General features: G+C 48.9%; 1 long non-coding RNA gene across 1 annotated transcript in view; it reads right to left on the bottom strand.

The window, feature by feature from the left end:
• Positions 1–1,036: 1,036 nt before the first annotated feature.
• LOC141728773 (uncharacterized) overlaps positions 1,037–18,715 on the bottom strand; it is a 45,408-nt gene continuing 27,729 nt past the window's right edge. The window contains exons 4-5 of the long non-coding RNA XR_012579949.1: positions 4,565–4,656; positions 1,037–1,447 (exon numbers count right to left, since the gene is read on the bottom strand). This is a non-coding gene — a long non-coding RNA (uncharacterized LOC141728773). The remainder of the gene's footprint in view (positions 1,448–4,564; positions 4,657–18,715) is intronic.

The following is an 18,715-nucleotide window of genomic DNA, read 5'->3' on the forward strand; positions in this document are numbered from 1 at the left end:
AGGGAGATGCTTGTTTCCTCTCAAACCACTTGTGGATGTGCAAATACTTCCAGTTCACTCAGGAGAACCAAGGAAGGGAAGTGCCAGAGGAGAAATGTGGGCTCCTGAAGGTTCATCACAGAATGAATCCCAGTAGGCTACAACTAGAAAATGAGCTGGGAAACTCCACTGTCCTAGAGCACAATTACATACTTTTGGAGCACAATGGAGTGACGGATACCAAGGGAAAAGCATTCTGGTCATGGTGGAAAAGTCTGGAATGAAAGGTCAAATACGGCACAAAAGTTTTAGTGCATGAAAACAACCTATAGAGCACATTGTTAGGTGGTGTCTGGAGCAGGAAGTTCTGACATTATTAAAGATGGAAAATGTTTGAAGCCGCACTGTGTTTCTGTGCATTTCCAACAAGCCTTAGCTAAGCTAAGGGGAAAAGTGCTACACTGGTTAAGAATGAGGAAGGATGTAGAGAATGCAGGCAGGAGATGAATGCCCCTATGGCAAGTAACAGTCCCACAGAAACACAGAGACACCCCATGAAACAGTATCTGACAGACTCATTCCATTAATGGGCTGCATTGCCTGGTGTCCTTGGGTTTCTGTCTGGAGCACATTCTAAAGGCTGCAGACTATTTCACAAAATGCCCTGGAGCTTGTCTGTTAGGACACCAGTGCCAGATGTCCAAGTGAAAGACGTCCTCTCCCTCCAAGTCCTAGGAGGTACGGGAGGATTGCACAAAGCTCGAGGGAGAAACTCTGAAGCCAGAACTTTTCAGCAGATCTGTGGGGGTGGTTGGGATCCCTAAAACAGTTCCATGTGACCCACAGCCTAAAGGGTTGATGTGATTTTTTTTTTTTTGCAGACTCTTCCAGTCAAGTGGCTTGCTCCTCAGAACTGCCTGAAGTAACACCCAGCATATTCCAGTCCTTTGGGAGGCTCCAGGAGAAGCAAAGCACTTCCTCACCATTTTGATGAAAACCTAAGGCCTTCTGCATGCCTTTTTATGGACTTCTGGGAGAAGAAGAAAGAGTTTTGGGTCATGCATAGAAGCACATGTTCCTTCTTTATTTTTTAATTTTTTTTTTATCAAGTGGAAATCTGGGATATTTTACCATCTTAGTGTGAAAGTCTTTAAAAGGATAAAACTAGAGCAACACTATTGAACTTGCTGTATAAGGCCATATGGTACTGACCTGGATATTTATGGTGGTTACACACTGCAGTGGGGTCCCAGGCTGTCACAAGGCCCATTAGAAAATGTAGGAGGAAAACAACAAACTGGGCAAACAAAATTTCAGGATTTCACTCTTCCTCTGTCCTTCCTTCACTGACAATGTAGCTGTGGAAAGCTGAGGCTGGAGAAGTTGAAGCACAGATCCCCTTCTTCCCTGCTACCTCCAAAGGGGCAGAGATTTGCAGGAATACTGCAGGGCACCTGGGAGTGGCTGCCTGGAAGGAAATCAAGGAGCAGAAAACTTCAAGAAAGGGGAGTATAAATGTTTTGGATTAGCGATAGGAAAATACCTTCCTGAAGCACACTGTGTAATTACAGTAAATAAGAATGTGTCATTCATCACTTCTTAAATTATTTTCCCTCATTCACAGGATGGTGGGTTTATTAGAGCCTTGTCATTCTGAGCTCCTTCAGAATAAAGGAGGAGGCTGAGAGGTCAGATGTGGCAGGGAAGTCAAGTCCTTCTAAACCCAAGTGTGCAGGACAGGTGGGACAGCCTCCCTCCTCTATGAAACAGAAACCACCCCATTCCAGACACTTGGCTGCAGACAGGTGAGTGCTAAGAAGATGTGAGAAAGTCAGAGGAGAAGCCCAGTGTGTGTTTTTGGGTACAGATGCTACTTGGAGCAGGCTGGCTCAGAGCAAAGAGCCCAACTGGTGTTGTATGAGTCCTCCTGGGTTCTGCCTGGGAAGGGCTGAGCTTTTTAGCTAGAAGGACAGGAGGAGAAATCAGGGGATCTGTTGGCACCTGTCTGTTTCAGCCACCACCCCAGATGTACCTGGAATGTGCAAGCAAGGAGAAGTCCTCTGCATTGTATAAACAGCACTGTAAAAGCCAAAGTATTCCATAGGCACCAACTGCAGTCCATCCCCAGAGCACTAGCAGGACAGCACAGAGCTCAGCACAGACACTCAGGAAAAGGGACAGGCATGTGTGATGATCACTGAAACCCACTGTCCCAGTGGGAAGGATAAGTCAGCCCTTAGACTCATGCTAGCTTGTCAGGACGTATCCAGGATACCTCTGGACCTTGTACCAGCTGGGAAATACCCCCTCAGCCATTGTGCCTGAATTCCCTGCTCTCTGCAGTGTGCCCTTTGCTCCCAGAGCAGATGGCAGCATGGTCCCCTGTGCTGGCAGTGCTCCCTGGGGTGTGCAGTGCCACAGGGAGCTATCCCATGGGATGTGGGGCTCTGAAGCTCTTGGAAATCCTGCTTGCAGGGTCATTTCCCTGGTGTTATTCACCTCCCTGGTGTTTCACCAGGCTGCTGCAGCCGGGCGGGAGCACGGCCTGCGTGCGAGCAGCGGCGGTGGCAGGCCTGGCAAACCTCCCTTCTCACAAGGAGACTCTCCTCCCCCAGTGAGCAGGTTTCCAGACAGCTGCCTTTTATGAGGGCAGATTTCAGGAAGGCTCTGAAACCCAGGCTCGTTCAGCTCGTCTCCAGCCCTGTGCTCTGTGTCCTGCTGGGGAGGCACTGCATGACCCCTTCCAGCTGCCGGCAGCCAGGCTTTCAACGTGGCAAGGGGCCGGGCTGTGTCTGGGCAAATGTTTTCTTTGTGCGGTCAGAAAGCTGGGCTGGGCACAGGCGCCTGCCCGAGGCACATCCTGACAATGAGCCCCTGCCCACCCAGGCCACGCCGGGTCCCGATCTCCCACGTTGATGGCAGCGACAGCGAGGGTGGCAGTCACCCTGGGCCTTCCCCAGGCGTAGTGCTTTCATCTCAGGAGCAGCAGGGACACTCACCCTGGCGGGGAGGGGTGCAGGGTGCTGGGAAAAGAGCCCAGGGTGCACCACAGGATGGGGACAGTGCCACCCACATGGCCCACCTGGGGGATGTGCTGGCACCCGCTGCCTCCATGGCTTGGCTTTAGTGTTGGCCCCTGGGCAGAGGGTGGTGTGCAGCCTGTGCACCCCTGCAGGACCACCAGGGACCCCTGTCCACAGCCAGGCATTGCTGAGGTTGCTGTTCCTTCATCCCCACACACCCCACAGCCACGGGGATCCAAATCACCCTTGCATCCCAGACCCCAAGCACAAACCTGCCATGCCTGCTGGTGGCCTTGGCAAAGAGAAAGGCATTAAATCACCAAACCCAAGGCTTCAGCATGTGCCCATTAAAGGTCATGAATTTATGTCAAAGTTAGAAAAGGTCTGTGGTGTGCAAAGGTCAGTGTTCTGTTTTATTGCCCTTTGCTGTCCTTCCAAGGTGTGAGGAGGAAGCCACAGGCTGGAGGGGTGTGGGACTCATGTAAGGGAGCGGGTGAGGTGTGAGAGCCAAGCCAGGCAAAGCAGTGGGTGATGCTCACCCCACCCTCCCACTCAGAGCAGGGCAGGCAGCAGGTCCCTACAAATCTGCTCTGCTGCTAGAGAAGAAGCCATGCAGACATTTCAATATTTTCTTTGAACTTTACTCTGTGACTTTTCTAAAACAGCTGTGGCCAAATTCAGCCCGCGGATCTTGGCACAGTGTCCAGGCCTTTGCAAGGAGGTCTCACTTGTGGGATTTCCTGTATGGTACAAACCACTCTTTAAAACCCCCAGTGTGTGAAGTCTTTAGCAAGGCAATAAGACCTGGACCAGAACAGTTTTTTTCCTGAAGATCAGAGGCACAGTGAGGTACAAACACCTGCACCTGCCCTTGGAGCTGAGCTGAGGTGTGGGAGCTCAGCTGGCCAGAGTCAAGAAAGCAGGACCATGACCACATCTCCCTTCATACCCATCCATGGCAAGGCGATTGGAAGCAGATGATTTTTAAGGTCCCTTCCAACCCAGGCCATTCTATGATTCTGTGATTCCTCAGCCCCACAAAGGGGGGTTGAGGGGGACAAGAAAGCTTAGAGGCTTTTATTACCTTCCCATTTTGCAGATTAGCGTTATCATTCCTGTTATACTTTTCATTTTAAACACCTTTTCTTGGGGTAGCCAAAACCATTTAGAGGAGTTTCTGAAGCCCCACAGAAGGGGAACAGCAGCTGGATGCTGGCAAGTGCCTGCAGCAGGACAGTGTGTCTCCTTTGTGTCTCCATCTCCTGTGAGGCCAGTCCATCCTCTCCCAGGAGCACTACCCTCAACAGCTGGGGTTTTTAGCCTCCTTTCTGGGGCTGACCACTGCAAGAGTCCCCTCACAGCACTTGTATGCATCTCAGTGTGGCAAAGTCCACGCTGGCAGTTCGAGATCCCCACTGGCACCAGCAACGGATGCCAGAATCAGGCAAATTTCAGATCTGTATCTTCGTGCTTGGAGAATTCAGGCCAGATGAGGCAAGAAGCAGAGACTTTCTCCATAGAGGGAGAAAAAGACCCCAAGATGCCACACTGATATCACTCACCCTGCTTGTGCCACTGGCTGGCAGCTGGAACCCTGGCAATAGGAGAGCTGGAGGCAGTTTCCATCCTGTGTGCAACATGGTGCCTTAGGGACCTATAATCAAAGTTTTGATTATTAGCGTAACATGGGTCATAAAGAGGAAATAGAATGAAATAAAATGAAAGTGCAGCTATCAGCTTCCCTTGAGTTTAGCTTGATCTATTTTAATTTAAATGGAAAATGCCACGTAACTTATCTATAACACTCTAAAGCCCTAGTAAGGAACATATTGCCAGCGCTAGATAGTGGCATGTTTTAGGAGCAATATGATGGACATAAAGCTCTTTAATACACAGAGAAAACCAGACCTCAAATGCTCTATGAGGAAAATTATTTGGGCCTTGTCAAGAAAATAGGGAGCTTGGGGCAGGGAGAAATGCACAGTAGCTGGCACGGAGTCCCATCGTGTACCTTGGCACCTTTTTATCTGTTTCTGGAAGTTCTGAATGGCAAGAATAGAAATCATCCATAGCAAAGGTGCTGTGAGGCAATTTTGTGCACGTGAAATGTTTCGAAAGCCCCGGGAGCCTTGCCCAGCTGTCACAGAGTGACCTCAGGCAGGGAGGGGGTCATTGCCATGAGTTCCCAATGTCCCTTCAGCGAAATGGCTGGAGGAGCTTTGCTCCAGTGCAATTTGCACTGCACGTCCTGAGGGCAAAAGCTCTTGTTTTGATGGGCTCCTCCAAGATTTTGTTCATGACAGATTGCAAGTGGAATAAAATTCCTCTTCCCCTTAAAAAAGGCTTTGGAGAGGTGTGCAAGGTTTGTCTTCTGGAAATGCCCCCTCACGTGGAGCTGGCACCCAGCTGGCAGGGGCCGTCCCCGTGTCCTTGTGCCATGGCCCTGGGAAGGCAAACCTCTTCCAGCTCCCACCAGCACACTCGAGTTCCCACTCGACGCAGAAAGCACCGGGATAGTGTGGAGCGCTGCTCCAGTGCCTGGCACCGATATCAAAGGCAGGTACGGGGGGGCCTCATTTGCCACTCGAGGCAGCTGCAGGACGGCGCCGCTTCCCTCTGCAGGGGGAAGCTCGTGCACAGGGCCGGAAGCCATCATGGAACAGCCAGCTCAGGAAGGGGCTAGGGCCAAGATTTTGTTTTTAACCTGTTTCTTGTTTATTTAAGCCTTTGAGGAGGACGAATAAAAGCAGCCAGTGAGCGAGGCGGGCGGTGTTGCAATCGGAGCTGCGTGTGCTGGCCGGGCCGCGGCGGAGGCGGCTGTGTGACAGTGGACACCGCCTGTCCGGCCACTCCTAGGCCCCACAGAGCAGCAGCGGCTTGCACAGCAGCCAGGCTGCTCAGAGAAGGTGTCCTGAGCACATCCAGCAGCAGCTGGTGCTTTGGCTGGCTGCAGGGGAGCTGTGCTCCTGCCAGGCAGCGCTGCGGAATCAGGGTGCTGCTGCTGAAGGAGGAGGAATTGGAGGCACAGATGTTTTGGTTATTTTGTGCAGAACAAGTTAAAGTAACTCGTTCCCTTTTGCACAGAGGCATCAGTCCCAGATGCCTGGTCCCTGCTAGTGCTGCCTGTGCCACAGGGCTCGCTGCCTCCTGCCCCGAGCACAGGGACAGGGACAGGCCAGTCCTACAGAGCTTCTGTCCCTCTGGGCAGCACCAAGAGATGCAGCACTGCCACTTATTTGATGCTGCAATGGGACAGCAGCAGATTTGCCATGATCAGCCAATTTTTGTTGTAGTTCACATCTCCCTTGCCTCATTCATTCTCCCCTGTTTGGCCAAGTTTTTTTTGCTAAGGGCAAATTCATGTTCCATCAGAGCAATGCTTACCAGTGAGAGCAATGGTCCAGGTATGGGCTGTGGGGGAATGTCTGCTCCTCCCTCCCATCAGCTGCTGCTTCCCCTGTCTGCGATCTCACAGTGCTCTGGTTTGGGAGAACACTGCTTTGGGAACACCCAACTATTGCCACCAGGTCTCAGCAACGTGGAGCTGGCAGCTGGAAGTGGGACTGGGATCACTGCGGTGGAATTTGAACCAGTATTTGACTGTAGAGCTGGGAGAGAAACCCACTGTTTCCTATTGCAGAAAATGTAGAGGTATCTTGTTTTGAACAGGCAGAGGATTAGTGCCTGTTTGAAGTCATCCTGATTTTCGGAAGGGTAAGTAAGATGTAAAAACTGAATTAAGTGAGAATGTCACCATGGGGAGGGTCTGGGGCTTGGGGTCAAAGTACAATGTGTGGAATAAAGTGAGAGCATCGTGGGTTTGGATCCTCTAACTTTCATCACTAGGAGCTACCTTCACCTCTAATTGTCATTTTAGAAGGACCCATAAAGGGCAGTTGGTTTAACCCATTTCAAAAAGCTCTAAGCCAATGTTAGGATGCTTTTCTGAAATGCTCCATTCCCCTAAGACAGTGGATGGACATGTCATAATGTATTTGTAATTCTCCTTCCAAGTTTGCTTAAAAAGTAAATGAAGCCATTTCAGAAATTCAGCTGACCAAAAAAACCCAGCTCTGGCCAGTGATTTCAGGCTAAGCTAATGCAATTATAATTCCTATCCATATTGTCATGCAGTTAGTCCCGCTGAGCCTAGCACTCAACTGTCCTGATTTTTCATCATAAATTCTCTTTGTTCCTCTTCAAGTATTACTCCTGATTAAGGTCTGTGATTTGAAAACCTTAATGTCAGATTTTAAAGTGACAGCTGATTTTTCTTTGAGCAAGTTTGTTTTGTATGGATAAACTTTTACACAGCATTGATATATTTTTGACTCCTCTTTACCATTCAGTTTCCTTTGTAGATACTCTTCTTATTGTCTCTGAAAAGACTGTTGAGCTTGTGCTCTCAGAGACGGTAAAAACCCTCTTGCAGGTGTTGTTGTGCAGCGGGGGGCAGACATGAAATGGAAGCAGGCACCAGGAATGCAAATTCCCGCTGCAATTTGGGTCACATGTCCAAAGGGAATTATAATTCCTCACATGCTTTCTCATGCAGCAGGACACAGGACCAGAGGGACTGCTGCCTTGGACTGGGCTCCCAGCTCATCTACTCTGCTCCCTTCTCTCTGAAGGGGCCCAGTTGCCAAGTCCTGTAAATCCAGAGTGAGGAACACCAGAATGGCCGATCCTAACTTGCTTATAGGAAAATATTTTCCTAACCCTAGGCATATATCACTTGGCATGCCCCCTGAAGAGCTCTGGTTTATATCCCTTCTGCTTGATTATCTCCAATGAGGTAACCCTGGAGATATCCACAACCTTTATAAATGCCCATGAATTTTTTCAGACCTCCTGAGCTCTGCATCTCGGCAATCTCCGGTGGCAGTGAATCCCAATCCTGCAATGCTCTTCTGAGCACATCCCCATTCCTCCTGCCATTCACTGCTCATTTTTAAAATCAAATCAAGCATTCCCATTCCCATTCCCTGGACTTTCCTGCCCCAGACTCCCTTGGGCTTTGCTCTTTGCTCTCTGTATCCATCAGTCAGTACCACCTTTATCAATATTCCCTTCCACCCCGTGGTCCACCTTTGCACAAAAGCTTTCCAGTCCTCTTGAGCAGGAATTTCTTTGGCCCTCGAGGCACAGAATTGCCTGCCCTCCAGTGCATCCCTCTCCCTCCTTTACTGCTCCTCAGCAGGACTGCAGATGTGGTATGGATTATTTTGAGGTCTGGGCATAGGGACTCGCACTATAGATAAAACTGTGCTGAAATCAGGAGCTGTCTCAGCCAAGGTAAAATGATTTGCTGTTGTTACCCTGCACTGGGCCAATACCTACACCAGGGACATCAGCCAGGGCCTGGTAACTCCTTCCTGCAAGTATAATTTCACCCTGTCAAGCCAGACCCCCACCTTCACCTTCCCTGTGTCACTGAGGCCATTGACCTGCCCGTGCCAGGACTCCTTACACAGCTGCACGAGGCCTCACTTGCACCAGAAACTTAATTTTGTGTAGAAAAATGTATGTCCATAACCCCTGGTTGGGATCCACAGTGCTGGCAGTGGGCAGTCTGCTCTCAGCCATGCTGGTGGATGAAACAGGTGTAAAAAAATTAGGAGAGGGATTATAAGAGCTATTACAGCCATCAGAGAGACAAAAAAATTAATCTAGCACAGACAAGGCACTCACATGGCACATGGAGAGCCATTGGAGTGAGTGTTTGATTGCCAGCATCCCTTTGATAGTGCTGTGAGAGCAAAACAGATCCTTCAAGTGTTCCCAATTCAGCTGTGGCTGCCCAGAGGAGAGCTCCTGGGCTCTGGAGAGCAGGCAAAGCCAGCAGGAAGCTGCCAGAAAACACTGCTGTCACTGCAGAGGAGGCCCCCTGTTTGCCTGTTTAGGCTGCTCATGGATGCCTGAGACAAAAGGCTGGTTTTGCTTTTGCCTTGCAGCTTGAGCTCAAGGTTGGGCACTCCCAGAGCAGGGGATGTCCAAGGGCACAATTCCCCAAGACTGCACCCATATAAAGTGGCCTGTGCTGGCAGGAGGCAGATGACAGTCACAGATACCACTGACATAATTTTAAGGCTGGGTGAGCATACTGCAGCTGGAAAAACACAAAGAAAAAAAAGGCATTTACACACCTTGTACAGGCAACTGCACTATAGGCACCTCTGGTCGGGATGTTTGCTTTTCAAGTTACTCAAGACATCCCATGATACAACCCCCTTTTCAGTGAACTAAAGCTTTGCCAAGCATTTGGAGGTGATATTTTCCATGCTGTATGGCTGCCTCTGACATCTTTGAGGGAAAGATCCAGCCAAATGGGCTGGGCCAACACCTGGCATCGAGCACAAGAGGAGAGGGCAGAAGAAGCTGTTTTGCACCACATGAAGTGCTTCTGGTGACCTTTTTGCTGAATGGCTTGAGCATAGCCTTGCTTCAGAGCAGAGGTTTGAAATTTGGCACAAGGGCTCAGTGTCATGTCAGGGGTTAGCCATGGGACTTTCCACTCCCACCCTGCACCACCTCCCTGCTGCTGCCAGTCCCTGGATCGTCTGAGGGGTCTCACCTGGTACCTCCTGGTTTTACAGCCCTGCTAATGAGCCATGGGACTGCCAGAGAGGCACAAGACCACGGGATTTCTGTCCTTTTGTGATTTGCAAAGTACACTCAGAAAGCTGTGTTGTAAATTCTTACAGCTGCACAGTGAATTATTGAGAGGTTTAGAAGTGCTAAGATTGAACTGACCAAATGCAAATTCAATTCACTGTCCAAAGGTGGTTTGAAAGAGATATCTGTTGCTGCTTTCTTCATCTCACACAGCTGGCCTTTCCATCTGAAATTGCCTGTAGTTTTGGTTACAACATATTAATAACCCCCTATTGGAATATGAATCCCAATATTACCAGTTAGATTGTGCCTGGGCCAGTCTGACCCTCGCTGCTGAGCCAAAGGCGGCATCTGTGGTGCATCACCCCAGAGACACCTTTAGCTTGCTGATGGTTTCAGCTGGGCACTAAACAAGTCCAGGTTGTTAGGGACTCCGTTTACCTAAGGAGGAAAGCTTCAGGCGATGGTGAAGAGAAAAAGGAGAGGATTCTGCTGGAGGGTTATATCCAGAGGTTTATTCCATGGTTACAGAGGTCTGAATCTTGAGAAGAGCTCCAACAGAATAGTGGCCGCATGGCACGATTCACCTTTTAAGCTCCTGGGGCAGGGGGAGGGGAGGGACAGGTGAGCCACCAACCAGGTGGGAGGGGCAGGGTCTCAGGGGAGAATGACACCTAGACAGGCCAATGACCCCCAGGCCTGAGGGGCATCCTTTGAACTTGACCAACCACACGACGCCTTGTTGGAATGTTAAGCCTGATTGACAGGACTCACTCAGCAAGGGACGAGGGGGGGAGGGGAAGAGGGTATTGGTACACCTGGGGAAGGGACCTGAAAGTTTAAAACACACCGCAACAACCCCCAACCTTTTGGTGTGCTTTTTTCAACATAGCTTGAACTGGTTCCATATTTGGAACCAGTTGTGATTTCATGAATGTTGCTGTGCATCCTAAAAGAAATACACTTCCTTGCCTCTTGTGCAGCAATGACAAGAAAGAGATGTTTAGGAGAAAGCCCCACCCTTTGCCATCAACCCACCAATTTTTGTTTGGATACCTGAGAGACCCCAGGCTAGCACTGATGGGGCGCAGCTCTGTGAATGATGGTCCTGAATCACAGGATGGTCAGTGGGTTTTCAGCCACATGGACAGCCCATTGCAATTGTCTCTCTCTGTTGTCTCATTGTTGTGTGTGAACTGGTTTTTATAAATGTCACCATAGCAGTGCCACATGAGGAGGCAACTGAAGCTGAAATTTCCCTGGGCATAGTGTTTCTAATATGCAGCTAATAACTCCTCTGCAGCAGAGGAATTAAAGGCATGAGTGACCTTGCTGTAAAGGCACTTGCCTGGGCTCAGATGGCAGGAGGACAGCTCCCATCCCTGCCACAGGCTGCCTGTCTGACCTCAGACAGGCCTCAGCCCAATTCACCAGGCACATTTGGGGATGCACATCCCATTGGCATTACCTGAGCACCCTGTGGACCTGCTGCACTGAGGATCCTCAAGAGAGCCTTTCTCTCATCATCTGAGCAGCCTCTGTCCCCTCCTACATGGCCAGTTCCCTGCACACCTTGCCAGGCTGGGCACTGAGGTGGCTGCTTTGCCCTTCTCACACTGTGAAACTTCCCAATGAAAGAGAAAGGGAAAAACCTCTTTCTGCGGCTGTGGACTCTGGAATTAAGGACCACTACCAAATATTGAGGAAGCTCATGGGTGCAGTGAGCTGGGATGAGATAGAATGAGGTAGAGGAGAACCCTGCTTCAACGCAGGTCCTAAGGAATGGATAATAAGAGATTAATCTAAGGAACACAGAGGATCCCTGGCAGGAGGGAGCGACACAAGACATTCGCAACGGTGTCTTTGGCTCTACTGTGCTGGTTAGAAGACTGTGCTTTCAGCATTGCTCCATTGTCACAGTTTCCCTTGCAGTTAGTGCACAGCTCCATGGATCTCAGTTTTAACCTGTGGGTTCCCGAGGGATTTGTGCAGGTGAGGAGCTTAACTGTCTCAGGTGTAGCCAATTTTGTGGGTAATACTGATGCGGAGTGAGCGGCATTCGCAGCTAATTAAAAGTGCTACACTTTAAAATAATTTCTGCTAATTACAAAATCTTTAGCAGCACTATTTTAACTACATTTTCCATATTCCATGGGGATTTGAACACAGTTAATTTTGCACTTACTCTCTTGGCACCATTTAGCATATCAAAATGGCCATGAAATTAAAAAATCTTAGCCATTTTTGCTTCTCTAGGAATTAATGCTAGCAGGAGCAGGAAAGAGTTTTGCTGCAGGAAAAATGTGACTAAATTCAGGTCCTTTTCTCCTTTTTTCCCCACAAAAAGGCATTATATTATAGTGCTGACTGACCCAGAGGAGCACAGGAGCTGCTCTGGGCACAAGCTGTGATTGATGTGCCGGGAGGAGGATGCACAGGGCCACAATTCCTTGTCCCATAAGGCTGGACAGTGAGTTAGTGCTAAATGACATTCTCTTGGCCTCAAAATGAGTCAGTACCTGTCAAAATCAGTACCCTGGTGTTTTAAATCCCACTCTGGGCACTGGCCACTGAGATGTAGCAATGTCAGACACCAAAGCAGCATCAGAATGAGCACTGGGCCTCAAGTGTGTTGTTCCTAGGTTCCCGTTCTGCCTCACAAACTACACTGCTTACCCCTGTGAGACAGAAGTGTCCTTTAAAAAGGGTGAAAAAGAGAGGGGGAATGTGAGACTGCTCTTTGGAACCAGGCAGAGTTCATTTGCAGGGTCCTGACGTGGTCACAGCAACCCAAACACACAAACAACGTCACTCAGAGAATTTGCAAGAAAAATGGCTCTGTTATTTAGCAATGAGATCTCCAAATCAGACTCTGACAGTCACTCTGAAAAACAACATAAACATTCAATACAAGAACCATAAAAAATACATTAGATGTTATTTTTTTAACTGAGAGAGGACTCACATCATTCCACTGAATGCATGTCTACACAGATCAATGTCAGCCCTTATTCATCATCTACTTCTAACTGTGTGCATTTATTCCTGTTTCTTAGGCTGTAGTCACCTAGCCACTGTGATGGCTTTGTTCTGCATGCTCTGATGAAAATGAATTCTGGGTCTTTCTCTGGAGCACGTGGCACACAATTTCCTAGTCCTGCATCATCCACGCAGCACCCTATGAGTGGCCCTGCTCACAGCCCTCACTGGCAGCCTCCCTGTCTTCTCTCTATTTGGAACAAGGGATATCCAGGAGAGTTATCAGCAAACCTCCACTGGATTGCTTGTGGGCCCTGTGCACATCATGGAACCTTTCCCTGCCCTTTCGAGCCACAAAGCTGCATCAGTCCTGGTGGGATGAGCCTGGCAGCAAGGATTTCTTCTGTGTTTGCTTTCCCCACTTGTAAACTGAGCATCATAATACTTGCCTAGATCAAAGGGGGTACGGGGAGAATTAAATAATTAATGTATGTAAAGCACTTTGAAAGATGAAAGATGCTATATAAGTACAAAGTATTAACTACAAAAAAAAAAAAAAGAAAAAAAAAAGAAACTGAACTGGTTACTGATGTAAGCCTCCAGTTTATCCTGTAAGAAATGCATGAAATCAAAATAATTGCTACTAACAAATTAGGAGTTTGATTATGTCAAGCCCTAACACAGCTAGTCAGGGGACTGGCAGCTTTGCCTTCTCCTGTGGCTGAGTTTGGGCACCCATGTGAGCAAGAAGGCTCCAAATGTGTACCCATAATGGGGATTTGGAAGGGAAGGCGCATCCTGCATCACTGAATCATCTCAAGCCCCATGTCAAATGGTACAGTTCAAAAATTGATGCTGTGGTGCCTTACAACAAGCTGCTCCTTGTTGTTCCTGCCCCTCACTGCTCAGTGGCCAGAACGGTTCCCAGGCTCAAGGCACTCATGGCCATTTGTATCCATTTGTCCTTGTGCCAACATTGTTTTAAGTTTAGCACAGGATATTTATAGATCAATCGTGTCCTCTCTAAGCACTGATGTTGTTGGGCAGAACCAGGCAATCCCTTTGCATTTCCTAGTGTTGCACAGGGTCTGCAGCCCCCAGCGAGCACCTCAGCTACACTTGGTCCTGTCACTGTTCATCTTTCTCTAACAGAGATGAATAAAGCTGAGTGCAGCCTCCTCACAGGGCCCACCAGTACTTGTTCTCCATCGCCAATACTTTTCAGCCCCCTGTGGGAAATACGTGATTCATCTTCTCTCACATTTACCTTTCTCTATGTCCGTGCTGTGCTGCCATTTCAAGGCAATCCTGGGACCAGCCAAGGCGCCTGAGATGTTTTATTTTCCCAGAGAAACTCTGGCCCTTCAGCCTTACGTGCCAAACCTTACATTTGGCACAATTGAATTTCGTCCCATTCCCATTGTTCCCACCCTCAAGGTCACGCAGTTCTTCCTGTTTGATAGGATGGGGCCTCTCTGTATTGACAAGGGCTCGCGTGTCTGTGTCATCAGGAAATATCACCACGCACTCCTCCCTCTTTTGTGTGACAGAAAAATATGGACTAAAAGCAGCCCCCAGGCAGCCTCAGACAAATCCACCAGCAGCTACCTTCCAGATCTGCTTTCAGCTCATCTTGCTTTCACCTCCTACCCCACTATGCCTCACCTATCTTGCAGAGATGGTTGAGGTTCTTCTGGAGGGAAGATGGTGCAAGTCTGTAGGGCTTCCCAGACCCAACCAATGCTTTGGAAGTGGTTGTGTTCCCTTGGGGACGTTGCAAAAGAGAGTCAGACAAGTTGCGAAGCTCTGACATTTCATAACAATGTCAAGCCAGGGAAATATAATACCCAGGGTAACTTCGGATGGAAGGGAAAAATTCTTCAACATCTGGTGGAGCACATGCAGTAATTCTGGCAGCACAGAGAGCTCTGTGTCCTCAAGAACCCTCTTACATTACAACATGTTGGTATTGCTGCTCACAGGAAAACTGAGCCCAGGTGGAGGGCAGAGACAAGGGCCAGGGAAGAGGTGGGCATGGGTTGAGCATGCCAAGTCTGTCACACAGCTCTAGCCTAGACACCAGGCTCTGTTTCACCTCAGATGAAGACCAGACAGCTTTGGTCATTTGTGGAGATGATTTATAGATGGTTTACATCAATGCAGGAAGCAAAGGGATACTGATTTTTGTGAGTAACCAGCTCTTTGTGAGGCAGAAGATTATGGCTCAGCTGGGCCCTGTAGTTTCTAAGGCAAGCTCAGGAGGAGACTGGAAAAGATGAACCCCGGTATACTCTGGTCTTCTGTCTCCAGGAAGATCATGGGGTCCACCTTGGAACTAGCCAAGAGGTAAAGGCAAAGCTTGGCCATACCAAGGTCAGCAACCAGCTTCACTTGGGCTGAAGAAATCAGCTCCAGCACTCAGGTGCTTCAGGGCTCCAGAGATGACTTTGAGAAAAGCCACCACTTCTGGTGGACCTGGTCAGAGGAGAGTCACAACCCCTTGCTTTCGTTTCGAGAGTTGAACCACTCGACTTCTCAGAGAATTCCAGCTGGTGCCTTCCAGAGGACCTAGAACTGTATTTCAGGCAACTGCAGTGCCTGTGAGTACACCAGGCCTGGAAGTGCTGCTGGAGCAGTGAGTAACACAGCGAGACTGCCCAAGAGTGAGACCTCGAGCCAGCTGCAGAAACAAAGCCCTGAGTGTCTTTGCCTTCCAGAAAGTGCAAGAAATGAGATACGTGTGAATGTGCTCCACAAAGTTTGTCCTGGATCTTTGGAGAGAACACCTTATTACAGCTGCTGGTAGCATTACACTGGCTCAGAAACAGGTTTTCTCATGTGTCTCTTGAAAATAAGGCCTTTCTAACTTTATTACAAAACATCAACTTGCATGGGACAAGCTGAGCACATTTGGCACCCACTGCTATGAAGCTCCTTCATTTTATCCCTCTTGTTTAATGAAAAGTGAGAGCAGGAGCCCTTGCCCTTCCCTGTCCTGGTGTACAGCCATAGGCAGATTTCCTGGAATTTGTATATGGTTTAAAACAGCATCCTGAGCCCTGCATGTGCATGGGGGGTGTGAATGCATTCCTGTGAGCACAGACATAGAACAGACCTAATTGTTATCCTCAGCAAGAGTGTGGCTGAGAGGATTTGCCTCTGTTTAACCAGGTAGTGATTAACACCTGGCGAGAAGATCTAACAGCCATAATATCTCATTAATGTACTTTGACGGACGATAACCTCTTCAAATATGCATGGGAGAGACAGAGAACTGGCTTTGGAAAGGGCACAGAGCGTTTGTAAGCTGGTCATCCCTGGTTTTCACACTCCTTAACCCTGCTCAGGGAGAGGCAAAGGTCTCTGGGCTGGTATACAATTCTCACCAGAGCGTGGTGATGTGTAGAGCAAGCTGCAGCACTCAGCTTTGCTGTGCAGCATCTCAGCTTCTCGCTTCTTACTTCTCCAGCCCAGTTTTGAGGGACTATCAGTTGTAGCCCCTAAGTACCCTCTCCAGGCCTCATGCAGAAATGTGATAATATGTGCCTTCCACCCCAAAGAACCTGCCCTAAGAGTAGAGGATGAGGCAGAAACAGTCAGATCATTATGGACAGCTTAAGCACTGTTAAGACCCCCAAAAATGCCTGAGCCAGGATCAGGTTCACTGGATCCAGGGAACCACAGCTGGAGGTGAGGAGCCCCGGGCATGAGGCATCTAGGGGAGCTTTAGCAAAAGCAAAGGTCTAGGAATTTGAACTGGTATAGGACAATCATTTTGGAGACTGCAAGACACCATTTCTTCCCAAGCTGATTTTTTTAATATGCACAAATTTACTTAATGGTCAGAGGCAATGGAGGGAGTAAGGTGCATTGTTAAATAAGTAGCCTCCAGGGGTGGAGTACCCTGACACAAAACAACTCCTGTTCTCTACTTCTTTCCACATCTGTCACCCCAGCCAGCTAAACTGAAATGCCCCATAACTTGGTCTTACCCCAGTGATGCAAAAGGGCACATGGAGCATATGCAGAGTACTGTGGGATGGATGGATGGATGGTTTCTCTGGAGGTCACCTGGCACAACCCAGCTCTCACAGCAGAGCCCACAGCCACTCAAAACAACATGAACTGCCCTTAGCAGAGCCTGTTGAAAACAAGCCTCACCTCCAGATGACCTGAACTTTAAAAGTGGCTGTGGCAGAAACCAGCGTGGATTGCATGTGCTGGACCCATTTCTAATTGGCCTTGTCTTTTATGCAAATGTGCTTTCAAGAGCTACATTTTGTCATTATCTGTTGTCAATGGGCATGATGTTCTGGAAACCACAGCTTGATTTTAAACCTTTTTTCAGGGAGAACCTTTCATCATTTGCTTTAAGAGGGAACTACCCCTCCCAGTTTGGCGCAGCCTCTGTGCTGAGCTTTGGCTACTCGGCCGTGCTTGGCCCAGCTCTGTAGTCCATGGCTTGCTGCAGGATGAAGGGATCAGGGCAACAAGAAGCAAGGGTTAGGCAAGGTCTTAGCTTCTCCTGAGCCCAGGCTGGCTTGGAGAGTGGTGATCCTTTGGCTGGCTGTGGCACATCTGGCTCCCTCCCATCTCCGGCTGTCACACTGGGGGTGGCACCTACGAGGGCACCCCTGGGTCAGCAGCAATTTGTGGAGTGGCTCCTTGGGCAAAGGGAGCCAAATGTCCCACAGTACTTGGGGCAACGAGGACAGCCCTGTTCCAGCCTTTGTTCCTTGATAATTCTGCTGCTCTGGGTTTGTGTGCTGCAACCCTGCCTCTGGCACTTGGCTGGGGTGCTGATGCCTGGGAGAAATATCAGCATAAATGTGATTATGTAGGAGTGAGCGCCTGGGTGTCTCTGGCAGCCCAACCACGCCAACCCTGCTCTATTTCCAGGGCAAAGATGGCAGTGGGGAAAAACTCCCAGCTTTCTGGAGTGCCATGCAGTGCTGTGTGTCCCCAGCCCTGGGAGAAGCAGTAGGAAAGACTGTGTCACCACAGAGCTGCAGCCCAGACCTCGCCTCCTCCACGCCTGGCGCTGTGTGTGCTCTTTGACTTGTTGTCACCGTCACCCGGGCTGCGCTGCTCTCTGGCAAGGAGAGGAACAAGAGCAGGCAATGTTTGACAGGGGATGGTGTCTGGCCATGGAAAAGCTGTGCAACATGACTAATTTTGTGTAAAGGACATGAAATTACAACTGCGTGCCACATGAGAGATGTAGCTGGGCTCGAATCAAAAAACATCCTCATCCAGGAAGGGTATTCAAGCATGTGCTTAATTTAAGAACATACTTAATCAGGGCCTTTGGGCATAAAAGGGTAATGATTATTCTTGTGTTGCTGGGAAAATCCAAGTGACATCCGGAAGATGTATTACTCAAGAAAATTTAGTGTTCTTTCAGTGTCCTCGTTTAATCTTTCAATTTCCAAAAATGTAATTCTTTTAATTTGTCATTGCTATGAGTTCCTTCACAGCTGTTTTACACTCGATTGTTAATGCCAAGTGGAATCAGCAAACACAATCTGGTTCAGATAATAAGTATGGAAGATCAATCCTGCATCCGTCTCTTTTCTCTGTCCCTATTAAACTTCCCAGCATGTAAGATATCTGAGTTTGACTTTACAGAGACAGCTAGCCACAGCAAAAGAACCTCTGGTACACACAGTTTAATAATTTAAAATCCCTGCCTGGAGTTTTTTCAATGCATTTGAGCCTTAATTTTCTCTCTAAATAGCCATGTATTGCTGCAGAGATTAGAAATGGTGGGATTCTAAGATGGATATGCCTTTAAATGTGCAAGGGGCCAAGGAGAGGCTCCCTGTCTCAGTGTGACCAGGGCAGATGGCAACTAAAATCTTTGTTTTCCTTGGAAAAACCGTGTGGCACAGCTACTCCCATCCCAGCAGCTGGGAGAAGGCAGCTCTGCCCTGTGTGGGCCACATTTCATGGTTTCATACCCAAACCTTTCTGTCACTGCACAGAAGATGTCCCCAGAGCTGGCCCAGATTTCTCCTGCCCCAAGGCACCTGGGCACCAGCTGGAATTTTCAGAAGGGGTGCAGGAATCTGGCACCCGAGGGGACATCCCAGGTATGCCCTGTAGGTGAAATTCCAGCT

The sequence above is a fragment of the Zonotrichia albicollis genome, chromosome 4, assembly GCF_047830755.1.
Source record: "Zonotrichia albicollis isolate bZonAlb1 chromosome 4, bZonAlb1.hap1, whole genome shotgun sequence".
Lineage (NCBI taxonomy): Eukaryota > Metazoa > Chordata > Aves > Passeriformes > Passerellidae > Zonotrichia > Zonotrichia albicollis.